At 41.7% G+C, this 13,234-nt stretch overlaps 1 protein-coding gene across 1 annotated transcript in view; it reads left to right on the top strand.

Annotated features, from left to right (window-relative positions):
- Window positions 1-202: 202 nt before the first annotated feature.
- The window catches only part of LOC117485999 (anion exchange protein 3-like), an 85,942-nt gene continuing 72,910 nt past the window's right edge, over window positions 203-13,234 (top strand). Inside the window, 1 exon segment of the mRNA XM_034134717.1 lies at window positions 203-353. The gene's annotated coding sequence lies outside the window, so the exon portion shown is untranslated.

The raw sequence follows: 13,234 nt of genomic DNA, 5'->3' as shown, positions 1-13,234 counted from the left end.
CCCTGAGGCTGTTAAAGCAAATACTACTACCATACTACTGCTTCCCCTACAACAGCTTCTACAACTACTTCTCCTCTTACCTACCCCCCTCTTTAGACAGAACACACTGTTGAGGGCAGCATGTTATTGTTGTCCCTCCATCAGTGACTTCAGATTGGCAGGTTGTCCTCCAGAGTCACGTGGTCCTGTTGAGCATCCCTTGCAGAGGCATCACAGTGCGCAGCGTGTCTCTCCACCACAGACTGCATGCTCTCCACTACATCATGGACCAGGATTGATGCGGTTATGTATTTTAGTCGCAGCATCTCTTGCTTCCAGTTTTCCTACCGCTGGTCTGCTCTCTGAAATCGCAGGTAAGGCGTACGCTAGGTAGCAAATGCATTGACTTTAATGGGCAACTACGCATGATGCTGAGTCGCTGTCTGCGTAATTGCTATGCAACAAAGACACGTGCAGAAGCGCAGTCAATTAGTATTTTTTTGCACAGACTGAGATATGCACCATGGTGAATCGATGCTAGAGAGTGTGTCCTTGCAGGTATGACGTTGTCTTTAGGTGCACGGCAATGCTTTGAGGTCTTTTTTGTGCACAGTCAGAGCAGCAGGGCTGTGGAGGCGGTGGCTTACTGGTTGTAGTGTGGTCCTTGTTGTGCAGCAGTATAGATTAGGTACTAAAGTGCATTGGCTTATTCCTAATAACCTAATAAAGCATGAAACAATATATGTTATCTGTGATCAGTGTGATAGTCTGAGATTCAAGTTCAAACAGAATCTGGAGGTGTATAAGGTCACATACTGTAGTAATGACTCAGCAAATATCGAGCGTAAACTAATGGTGCGTCACAGGTTTTTTTTTTTTTTTCAAATGATGGTACAGAGCAGCTGGCTGTGTAGTTCTTGTGGAAACTGAATGCCTGTGGTAACCTGACACATTTGAGCGTCACTGTTTTATAAATATGGAGTTTCAGAATTGAGTGCAAGTATTGATTAGTGCACCACTTATGTCTGGGCAAGAAGAAGAAGTGGAGAGTGGGATAGCTGAAGCTGTGTAAACTACAGACTGTCCTCCAGTAGGGTTATCATGGTAAATGACCTGAAAGAAAATATTTAAAAAGACTTATCTGTTTTTCATGTAACATATAATAATAATCTTGCTAATTGTACATGACTGAAACCTTATGATTGGTGCCAAGTGATTAAAGGATCAGGTCACCATATTTACATATAAACAAATACATGTTATTGTGAAACTTTATTGGTATCTCACCGTGCATGTACAAAAGTTTTGGTTTGAATTATTCCTGAGTCGTGTATAATATTTCTGCCTCCAACTTAATACCAATAGGTTGATTTATTTGTTCAATGTGTCCTTTAAAACAAGATTATGAGTCTCCAGTTATGGTAGCAGCACTACTTGCTACATGCTAATGTCAACATGCTAATAAACACACACTGACCATGCTAACATACTGCTACTTGAAAACTATTATTAATTACAGTACTTATTATTGCCGGCCAAGAACACATACTATGTACGTTGGACAACTTTACTATTTGCAGAAGTCCCATTCTCCTCCTTTTTTTCCCTCAGCTCCCGCACCAAGCTAACTTGTCCTGCAACTGTTCTCCAATGAATCCACAAAATACAAACTGATCTCAACCCTCCATCCAACTCTTTGTAGGACAGTGAACAAACTGACCTCGGAATGTCAAAGTTGCAGAGCATCCTGGGATTGTGTAGTAATTTGTAATCCCACACAATACTAGTTACTTAAAAAATAACACAATACTTAGACTACTAGCTAGGCTGTGATCTCATTGATCAGTGATGGTCAAATGACTTTTTTAAATGTGACACATTATATACTGTATTAGTTAGTTATTTTAACGTGCATTTTGTAAATATTTCAAAGTTATATTTCATGTCAGAAATTGTATTTATTTCCATTGCTGTTGAGATATTTTACTCTGGACCAAGGTGTTGCATATCCTGCCAGAATAAGTGTCCCTATTAGTGCTAGCATCGGGAAAACTGTTTTCATGGAGACCTTTTTTATGATAGGGTATCTTAAAGTCTGGGCAAAGGTGACTTCTTTAGTAAGGGTGAATTATCCCTACAATATTTTACTTGTAATGTCAGCCTTTCCTGTGATTTGAATATAATGTACATGAGCTTAAGCCTTGCAGCTTATCCCACTGTTGCATCTGTCTTCCACATCACAGTGTTGTATTTGAAGCTTCTGTAGAACTATGAGCCACAGTGTCTCTGAGTTTTCTACCCACTTGTCTCTAAATATAGATCCATACATGAAGTAATACTGTAGCTGCGTCTGAAATCGCTGGATCTGGGCATCTGGCTTGGCGTGGGGGGGTGGTTGTTACCGTGCAAAGACCTGAGAATGAGGATTATGCAGGTGGCCTCTGATAAGACTTTCTGAATGTGTTTGCAGAGATAGTGTATTTGTTGCAGTGCTGCCTGCTGTGCAGATATGCAAGGCTACATGAAGTACTGTGTGAGGGTGCTACAGAGTGATGCGTGTGGTGTGACAGGTTAACTGTGGTATGCAGTGACTTGTGATCTTACACTCTCCCTCTGCACTGTAATGTGTGAAGTCCTTTCCACGTTTGCCATCATGTACTGTGAAACTCTGCAAGATGTCTCCGCACTGATGCCAAGAGTCATTCTTGTCCAGTTTTTAATCAAAGTTTATCATTCTGGTTTCTACAGTGCCATAATAATTCCAAAGCTCACAATAAATTATTGTTGGTGAAACGTTGTATAGGACGTTCTACCAAATAGTTTGTACATGAATAATCATCAGCCCAACTACAACTGTGGATAATATTTTATTTAGTTTCGGAAGTTTCAATCATAATGCATTTATTGTAAGGCGACTTTTAGTAGCTGTAGTTATGATGGGAGCAAAGAGGGAAATAAGGTGATGAGGAGTGAGGTACAAGGTCGATGTAGATTGATGGTTCAATCAAACACACAATTTTTCCCAGGGGGCATTTGTTCATGTCTCGTGAGAAACAAAAATCAGCGATAATGTCAGGTACCTAAAGCACCTGCGTTATGAACCTAACTCAAATACATTTGGAACCTAAGTTTCAAGTCCTGGCCCTGAAGCCATGACAAAAAACTGAGGGGGACTGACTGCAAAAATAAGTATTAGAGTCACTATAAACCCCAAATCATAAAGGATGAGGTATGTTCATCAATAATCAGTATTTACAATATTTGCACAACTGTGTCGTCCAACTGTTCATCTTTTACTCAGCACTCTTTTGGTTTGTGCCAATTAAAAGTTCACCTTCCTCTTTTCTCACACTTTCTCCGACTCTCTTTGAGCTTTCTGTCCAAATTGGCTGGCAGGCTTCTAATAAAATGTATTAGAGCAGAACTGCACCTTATTGATGTTATACAGTATTTCTCTAGATAGTCATGTGAACATGTGTTCTTAATATGTATTGCATATCATATTGATGGCTTGAAAAAACTAGTGTTCATTGAAAGTAATGGTTTTGTTATGAGATGAATCAAAATCAATCTGTAACCATTTGTATTTAATGATCATTTAATTACTTTTGCTTGGAAAATGACCTATATCTTCAGGTTCAGGCTTCTAACTAGTTCTCACCTGTTAATCACTTGCTATTTACACGCCAATTGCTGCTTCTATTTGTTTAATTTGATAATACTCTGAATATCTTTCAGTGTTTGACTGTTGGTTGACAAAACAAGCTTTTGGATGAAATTACTTTTGGATTTGTGAAATGATTTTTGGCCTTTTTTATGTACTTTTTATATAAAAAAGGTTCAATCTCCAGTTATGTAATCAATGTGTCTGCGTAATATTGGTGTTCTTAGTTTTTGTCATTGATATCTTTCATTATCACTTTCTCTTTTTTGCCGTCATTATTTAAATTATATTTTACTTACATAACTATTCCATCATCAGCAGCACATTTTGAGTTAAGCGGGGGGGGAAATTAAGGATCAGCTGGTGACTGTGCTGCCCTCTCGTCCATATGACCGAGCATTCGGGCCAGTACTTTTTATTTTAAAGGGGTCTGTCCTGGGATACCATCACCATTTATATCGTGGTTCTGTCATTCACCAGTGGTTTTGTTTTCCTTTTTTGTGTCTGTTTGCATATCTCAGCTGGCACCCCCCCCCCCCCCCCCCCATGCCACAACACTATCAATGTCTGTCACTAATGTAATGTATGTCAGCATCCCCTTCACACATTCAAAGGGCGAGCCATTCAGAGCTCTCTGATTACACTGCTGGTATGGAGGGGGTGGGACATTGGATATTACTGTAGCAAGGAGGTGGGTGGTGGTAGGCAGGAGCTTGGGCAGCTTTGGCCAAGGTCACTACACACTCCACCGAAGGCCAATCAGGATGACACACTGGGCCTTCAGACACAATAGAAGGTAGGAAGGAACGTGTGTAGGGGTATATTTTCCATTTTCATGTTAAAACTGCACAAATATGATTGTGTGAGGTGTATCCATTTGCAAGCTTCTTAGTGAACTGTTGGACATGCTTTAGCACAGCGTTACAATGCCACATTGTGCTAAATAATTGCCTAATTGCATTTCTGCATGCTCATCTCAGACTTATTGGTGCAGAATCTTGTGCGTAGTGTGAGCTCCGAGCCAGCTGTAAATGTCGCAGAAGGAGCAAGTGAGTCAGCCGAATTAAACGGTGACAGATGTAGAGTGTCTTATTGTGACAGTGGGAAAACAGCCGCTCCAAACAGAGTGGGTCACTTGGGATTTATTGACTCCGTTCCATCAATTCCCATGACTTCTTTATGTACACAGTATCTAATATTCACAAAAATGTATGCTTGGTTGAGGTTATTATGTTTTGTTTTGCTTCATCACTGCATGCTCTATTCTAACTTTATAATGAGGGATCAAAGGAGCAGCACATTTTGGTAACCCCTATCTCAACCCTGTATCCTACAAAACTGTGTTCCCATGCAACTGAAAAGCATCTAAGGGTATTATCTCGATTTTTAGATGTTTCCTTAAATCACCTTTTAAATGTACTTGTCATACATGGCACCCCATGTGTTACATATCAAAATGTTCAGAACAATCTCTGGTATTGCTATAAATGCAAATTACTCACCATAGAGCACTGTGTGATGAGATAAGTAGCTCTAAAGCTTAACATTTGACATCCGATTTCCGGAAAATCTTCAAAACTCTTGTGAAAACACAAATTTACTTATTTCATCACATTTTTTTGGTGGTTTAGATTTGGTTACCAAAGTCTTAGGATCACAAAAGTAGTGAAATATTTGAATTACATTGTATATAAATGTGTAATTCATGTGTAAAATGAAACAAATTAAATTCGAATTTTGAGTAAAATAGGTGTTTTTCACCTTTCCCCACAGCAGGGACTGAGATACATTAGGACTGAATAATTACTTCATATTACATACCAAGGTTCATGTGATGTGTACAAATACAAATTAAGCATTCAAACAGTTTTTTTTCAACCAACAATTTATTATAAATATTATTTTTTTCAACCAAGTATTTATATAAATATAATAGACTGGAAAATCTCACTATTTACAATATTGAACATCAGAACTTTCAACCAACTATTCATTATAAATGTCAAGACAGTGTCAAGGTCTTTGTCTGTCTTCCAAAACAGTGGGTCTGGCTGCTGTGTAGGTGGGGGTGATGGTGCATGGGCTGCTGTGTAGGTGGGGGGTACAAGTGCTATACGAGACCTCCACGAGACCTCCTTGCTGGCTGGGTTGATGGTGATGGCTGTGGTGGAGCCTTTGTGCTGGGGTGTATCTTGACCTGGTGGCAGGCACAGATGGAGGTGGAGGCAGCTGTAGTGATGCTGGTCCTCTGGTCCTTGGTGGTGATGGCTCTGGTGAAGGCCCTTGAGCCACGGTAGATCTTGACCTGGGGCAGGCACAGATGGATGTTCTGGCTGCTGGATAAACGCCGCCTGTGGGCCACTAGGCCCAGGCAGCTGTGAAACATCTCTGTAAAACAAATTAAAATGTAGGACAATAATTACTACTAATTTCATTGAAATAAAGTTCAAGTAAAATGTTGCTCAAGCACAAATAACAATGCACACAGCACATGATTATTTGAAACTGCTATGATTGAGGTTTTGTTTATGCATAGGGTAGATTCTTTTAATTACATTTCCTTTTTTGTTTTGTGTATTTTTTACATTTTGGATTTGCTTGGCGAGCTATTTTTTTAACATGCCCCGCGGGCGACTCACGTTGCCCCTGCAGGCGACTAAGTGGCACCGTGTTGGCTACCCCTGCATTAGAGACTTATATACACTATAATAGGGGATATTTGCCCATAAATAAAAATTAAATAAAAAACGGAGCTTACATTTTTTACTTATTTCATTAAAAATAACTGCTAACCATAACATTGAAAGAAACATTCAATACAGAAAATTGCACACATTTATTATCATTGTATCAGAACTGATTTGAAGATTCTAACTTATTCTGTTCATTAGTTATGCCCATTCTTTTGGGCAGTGTCCATGGGCGTTTTTTTTGCGAGGAATTGTCATTTACACATGATATATATCATGTCCACAATCACACATGGCATCAGTGTTGTGCTAGTTGCTAAAAACCAGTAACTAGTTACCATTACTAATTACTTCATTTCAAAAGTAACTCAGTTACTTTACTGATTACTTACACCAAAAAGTAATGCGTTACTGTGAACAGTAACTTTTTAGTTACTTAAAAAAAGGGCTCCCATTAATGCCCTTATAGCCTTCATTTCAGTACTGTTATTGCATTGGAGAATAATACAATCTGTTGATCAACTTGACATGCATTTGCATCACTGAACTCTGCTAAGCAATGTGGTCTATACAAACACAAACGATATGTTTCAAAGTGCCAATTTATTTCAGACCAGAACAAACTGACACAACTTTAGTTGCCTGCAATCTACAGGTCATAGTTGGGTCTAGTCTGCCATAATTAACACAACATAGCTGTAAACCTGTTATGGTGGATCTGAACACACTCAACAATACACACACTAACATTCCCAAGATCAAGGAGGGGTGGCTGGGGCGGACACACACACACACACACACACACAGCAATAACATCGTACGTGTGCCTACCCTTTATCCTTTTACAGGCCAACGCAGCTTTCTGGCGTTGTAAAGTGGTGGGGTTTATCCAGTGAGATGTTCAAATCAAATCAAATCAAATCAAAGTTTATTTATAAAGCACATTTAAAAGCGATTTTTGGTCGGGCCAAAGTGCTGTACATGTAATAAATACTATAATCACATAAAAACACATTACTACAATCACAATAAAAGACAATAAATTACAACAGATATATAAAAAACACAGAGAAAAGTCAGGAGTCGTGCTCCGCTCTGACTAAAAGGCCAGGGAGAAGAAGTGTGTTTTAAGAGTAGATTTAAAAACCCCTAGGGTCTGGGCCGACCTCACATGGAGGGGCAGAGAGCTTTCCATTTTTGTATATTCTTTCTCCAGGTAGTTGGAAAAAGTTTTCCGTCCCATATGCCGTGTGCCGCCCGGACATGGTATCATGCTTACTAGCTCCCTGAAAGCGGGTGACTCCACTGTAGAAATAGCCTGCATGTGTTCTACAACATACCGTGCAATGGCTTTATCAACTTTTTCCTGGCTAGCAGTCCCTCGGTTAAAATCCAGCCGCTGTTGCTTAGGTGGAGGTGGAGTGGCGTCGGATGAGTCTGGGTCTGGGGTCTTAGCTACTAGCTTCGTCCCAGCATGTTGTTTCTGCAGATGTTTCAACAGATTTGAATTGCTGTTTTGGGCAGTAGATAGGATCTTTGACCCGCCAAGACACAACTTACATTTAACTAAAACGTTCTTTTCTTTGTGCTCGACAAAAGTGAAAGAGTGAGAATATCTCTAGGCGGAGAAACTCGACTTGAGCTCTGCCGCCGCCATGATAGTCTTGTTAGTAAACACAAACACGCCCACAGCGCGTCTCCGCATGTGACACAGGAAGTATCTAAGTACATTTACTCAAGTACTGTGCTTGAGTACAGTTCTCATCTCTGTTCGCCTCGCTGTTGGCGCCGCTCACCAACGTCTGGGAGCCGAGACTATATAAAAAAAATAACGGAGTAACGCACCATGTAGTAACGGTAACTGAGTTACTGAATTTAAAAAATAATGCGTTAGAGCAGCGGTTTTCAAAGTGTGAGGCGCGCCTCCCCTGGGGGGCGCCAGAGAGCTTCAGGGGAGGCGCAGCGTGAGAAAAAAAACAACGAGAAAAAGACGAGTAAAGTGACACTTGCACACTTTTGGCTGTCTGTGGAGACCGAGTTCCCCCACCTCGCCAAAAAGGCTGTGAAAGTGCTCATTCCCTTCACCTCCACCTACCTGTGTGAGTGCGGGTTTTCCGCATTGACTTTGATCAAAAGCAAGTGCCGGTCAAGGCTGCAGCCAGAGGATGATCTGCGTTTATTCCTGTGTGCATCAAAGACGCAGACTCATTGTTCCCACTAAAGTAGGGGTGAGTGTAATAAGGAGGCAAAGTTGACGTTCAGTGTGTTGCCGGGAGCATATAAGTGTGTTGCCGGGAGCATATAAGGATGTATCCACGATGTTGAAATTGTTAAAAATGTTTAAAAAATATGTGTTGAGAACACGGCGTGCGAAAATATACGGGTCGTGCTGCAGCTAGATTTGCCTGTCCTCTGTAAGAAGGTGTCGGCGACTGACATGCAAGGAAGAACGGCTGTCCACAGGCTGTTCCAACTTTATTAACTTCCAGGGTAGTGAATTGAACATGCTATTGTAATTGGGTGTGTGGTATATTTTCGTGCACGGACACGCATGTTCCACAACACACAAACTGAACAACACTCAATTTTCCGATCGCTACCACTGTCCTTGCGATCTTGTTATAACAACAAAGTGCACGTTACTGATGCAATATGGTTGAGACCATTCGGGCTTATTCTAGAGGGGTGCAAGGAATAGTCCAAGTCGTGGGGGAGGTTTATACAATATGTTTAAAACATAAAGATAAAAAGGTTTAAAAAAGTTATTGTTTAATGTTTTAAGGAGGTGACGCTACTCAGCCAATCACATCGGTGCAGTCAGTGAGTCAGCACGATAGATTCAAACACACACACAGAGACGAGACAAGAGGAGAGAAACAGTCTTCATTTTCTCTTACTGGACTCCGCAGGCTGTTGTCCGCACGTCGAGGTGTGTGTCTAGGTGTCTCGAGGACTCGGCCGTTGGCAAACGTGGGAAGTTTCAGGCCGATGGGACAATGTATTTAGGAGTTACAGCAGTATCATGAACATTGTGTTTGATGGCGAGTGATCTGTCGCCATGGCAACGGAATTTGATGACACCCCATAATACGCATAGATGTGTTGAGGGATGCATCGTTATCAAACCTGTGAAGTTTTGGGCCGTTTGGAGCATGTTAACTCGAGTTATGAGAAAACCGTGTTTCATGGCGACCATTTTGTTACCATAGCAACGACATTTGACGAAATCTCAAAACTGACACATATGTCTCGAGGGCTTGATGGTTAGCACACATGTGAAATTTGAACACTTTTTTACCATTTACACAGGAGTTATAGCAATATCGTGCTTAACGGCGAGCGATGCGTTGCCATGGCAACAACTTTTGAGGAAAACTCACTATTGTCATATTGAGGTGTTGAGGGCCGGACCATTAACTGTCATCTGAAGTCTGGTGCAGTTTGGACCATTTTCCATCGAGTTATGACAACACTGTGTTTCATGGTGAGGGATCTGTCGCCATAGCAACGGCATAGGATGACATCCCATAATTGGCGTAGAGCTGTTGAGGGCCAGACCATTAGCCATCATCTGAAGTGTGGTGCAGTTTGGATCATTTTCCATTGACTTAAGACAACATTGTGTTTTTTGGCGAGGGATGCGTTGACATGGAAACGGCATATGATGACACCCCATAATGGACTTAGAGCTGTTGAGGGCCGGACCATTAGCCATCATATGAAGTATGGTGCCGTTTGGACGATTTTCCATTGAATTAAGACAACATCGTGTTTTATGGCGAGTGATTTGTTGCCATGGAAACGGCATACGATGAGATCTCAGATTTCACGTAGAGCTGTTGAGGCATGGACCAGTGATATAAAAGTGAAGGTTGGGGGACGATGGGACCGTGTCCATTGGAGTTACGGCGACACCGTGTTTTATGGCGAGGGATTCGTTGCCATGGTAACGCCATATTAAGTAACATCAAATTTGACTTAGAGCTGTTCAGGGCCGCAGTGTTAACCATCATGTGAAGTTTGGTGGCGTTATGAGCATGTCAGTTTGAGTTATGACATCATCGTATTCCATGGCGAGGGATCGCCTAGCATCAAGCGAACGCGAACTTTGGCGCCAAATCACAGCTACGCCGTGCGAAAGAAAAAAACTTCCGTGATAACTTTGAATTGCCCATGTCTCGAGACGCTACCCGACGAATTTCGAGTCGTACGGATAAAGTCCCTGGGAGAAGATAGATTTCGTGCGGAGGACGAAAAACGCGATAAATCGCGTTTTTCCGACGCCAAATTCAAAATGGCCGACTTCCGGTACGTTATTTTATACCCCTCCAAGAGGCTTTTTTGTTCGTCTCCGCACCCTAGATATGCGTAGCGAGTTTCGTTTGTTTACGTGAAAGTTAAAGTGGGGGGAGTTTACGTTAAAAACGGAAGTGGGCGTGGCCTACGCAATTTTTTACGCAAAGTTCCGGAACCAATTACATATCGCAAGTTGCACCACTTCTGACGCGCGTGCAACATTTGGTGAGTTTTCACATATGTTGTGGGGGTCAAAGGTTTATCGGTCGCTGCGCGACCGATTTCAATAGGGTCTTCGCCGACCTAGGTCTCAGACCCTAATAATTGGGAGGGGGGGCGCGGCTGTTCTTATGTTCTCTGAGGGGAGGCTCACCTTCCCACACTTTGAAAACCCCTGCGTTAGAGTAGAGTACGTTAGAGTTAGTACACTTTTAAACGTCATGTCAATAACCTGCTTAAAAAACTGAGGGTTAGGCTAGGTTTCTTCTACAGGAACAAGTCCTGTTTCTCGCTCGAGGCCAGAAAAAGGCTAGTCTCTGTGACCTTTTTACCTGTGCTGGACTATGGTGATCTGATTTATATGAATGCACCTGCCAATTGCCTGGTCAAGTTAGATGCTGCGTATCACAGTGCACTGAGATTTGTGACAAACTGTAAAGCATTAACCCATCACTGTACCCTGTATGCAAGGGCTGGTCTGCCTTCACTAACTGTACGGAGGCTCAGTCACTGGTACATTTTTATATATAAAGCCATGTTAGGGAAACTTCCATCCTACATCTGCTCCCTGATCTCACGGCGAATTGTAAGTGGCTACTGCCTGAGATCGCATGCTGTGGTTTTATTAAATGTGCCAACTGCTAGGACTGTCTTAGGGAAAATAGCATTTAGATGCGCAGCTCCACTGTCCTGGAATAGTCTGCAATTAAAATGTAAACTGAGCAATCTGGTGCCACTAAATGTTTTTAAAGCTCGGTTGGATGCTACTGAATCGGAAGCTGTTGGTACCTGTGCGTGTCGATAGCATGTACATTGTAATCCCTGTAATGCTACTGTATGATGTCCTTTTGTTGTTCTGTTTATGTTTTTAATGTTTCATGTGGAACCTACTTGAGCAGGTCTCCCTTGAAAAAGAGGTCAATGATCTCAATGGGATACAACCTGGATAAATAAAGGTTTGAAATGAAATGAAATGACTAGTTACTGCCAAAAATAACGGCGTTACAGTAACGCGTTACTTTGTAACGCGTTAGTCCCAACACTGCATGGCATGCTGAGCAGATTCGTCTGAATTTTTCATCGACATCGTCACCTTGAAAAATCAGTTCCAAAGCCTCAGTAGTAAACTTCCTTGCCATACCTCAGTCTACTTTTAAGACACTAAAATAACGTATTCCAACTTTTGTTTTCGCGCGTGGAATTATACCGGCTCTCGTTTCAGTACACATAACAACGGAACTGACAGGCAACCCTCTGAATCAGACTCCTATTGGCTTTGACTGCATCCACTCAGAGTGTCCGATCTAGAAACGTGACTCTTCACGTCACAAACAAAGATGGTGGATGAGAATAGATCTATAAAACAACAGAAAACGTAAAGCAATGCGCCAGAATCAAGGTGAGACTATCCGCATCTTTTAAAACCTTACGCACATTCGTTTCACCGAAATAAGTAAACGCCTCTCAATGAAAAACTTAATAGAGTTGTTTATTGCCGTTTCTGTAGTTTAAGAGGAAAAACACAACATGTCTCTGGCTGAAACAGCTGAGAAGTTATGACGCTTTGAACACAGCGTGATATTTGGGAAGCCCTCAAAATACACCCTGTAGCGAGTAAAACTCTAACACAGAAAAGACCTGTCTATGCTGCCCCAGAACGCCTCGTTGGAGATTTCTCATTTTCCATTGTTTTCTGGCGTGTGAATACCCAAATCAGCAACAAATGACCGGATTGGCCCAAATGGACCAATCCGCGGAGCACCTCACACACCAGGGGCCTATACTACGAAGCAGGATTTTCGTTTAGCAAGCTAACTTACTGGATTTCCGGTCCTACGACGCTGGTTCACTTCATAGCGGGCTAGATAACTTATTCTGAACGGCTAGCCTCTGGAGCAGGATAGGTTCCAGGATAAAAGCACTGCCTGCTGAGCAATCAGAGCTCAGTGTGCGGAGTTTAAAGCGATCAATTAATATGACAGGAGAAAGGAAATACAGTTTAAACTGCCGTTGCAGGAAAGACGGCCGGCCAAAATCACCGACTGTGTGAACGTGAAAATGAATAGAATATCACCTCCCATCTTCAAAGCAATCTGACTATTATAACATTAGCGTTAAGAAAGCTTACTTAAATATCTGCCACAACATAAGTAACCGGATCAAAGTAACATTACGTAGCCTACAGTCCGCGGCACTGTGAGTGCAGACGGCGATGTGTCCCATTATCATTCATATCACATGATATCACATCATAATGTATCATATATTTCATTATCTGAGTCAGCTTCTTGAGCCGTATCTGGCGTGCAACACTCACAGTGTCACATACTGTATGCAGAAGTATTATTTTAAGCAACACATTAAGTTGACGAAACACTCGAGTCAA

This window comes from Trematomus bernacchii, unplaced genomic scaffold (genome assembly GCF_902827165.1).
Source record: "Trematomus bernacchii unplaced genomic scaffold, fTreBer1.1, whole genome shotgun sequence".
Lineage (NCBI taxonomy): Eukaryota > Metazoa > Chordata > Actinopteri > Perciformes > Nototheniidae > Trematomus > Trematomus bernacchii.
Note: the sequence above shows the minus strand (reverse complement) of the source record. Positions and strands in the feature narration are given on the sequence as shown.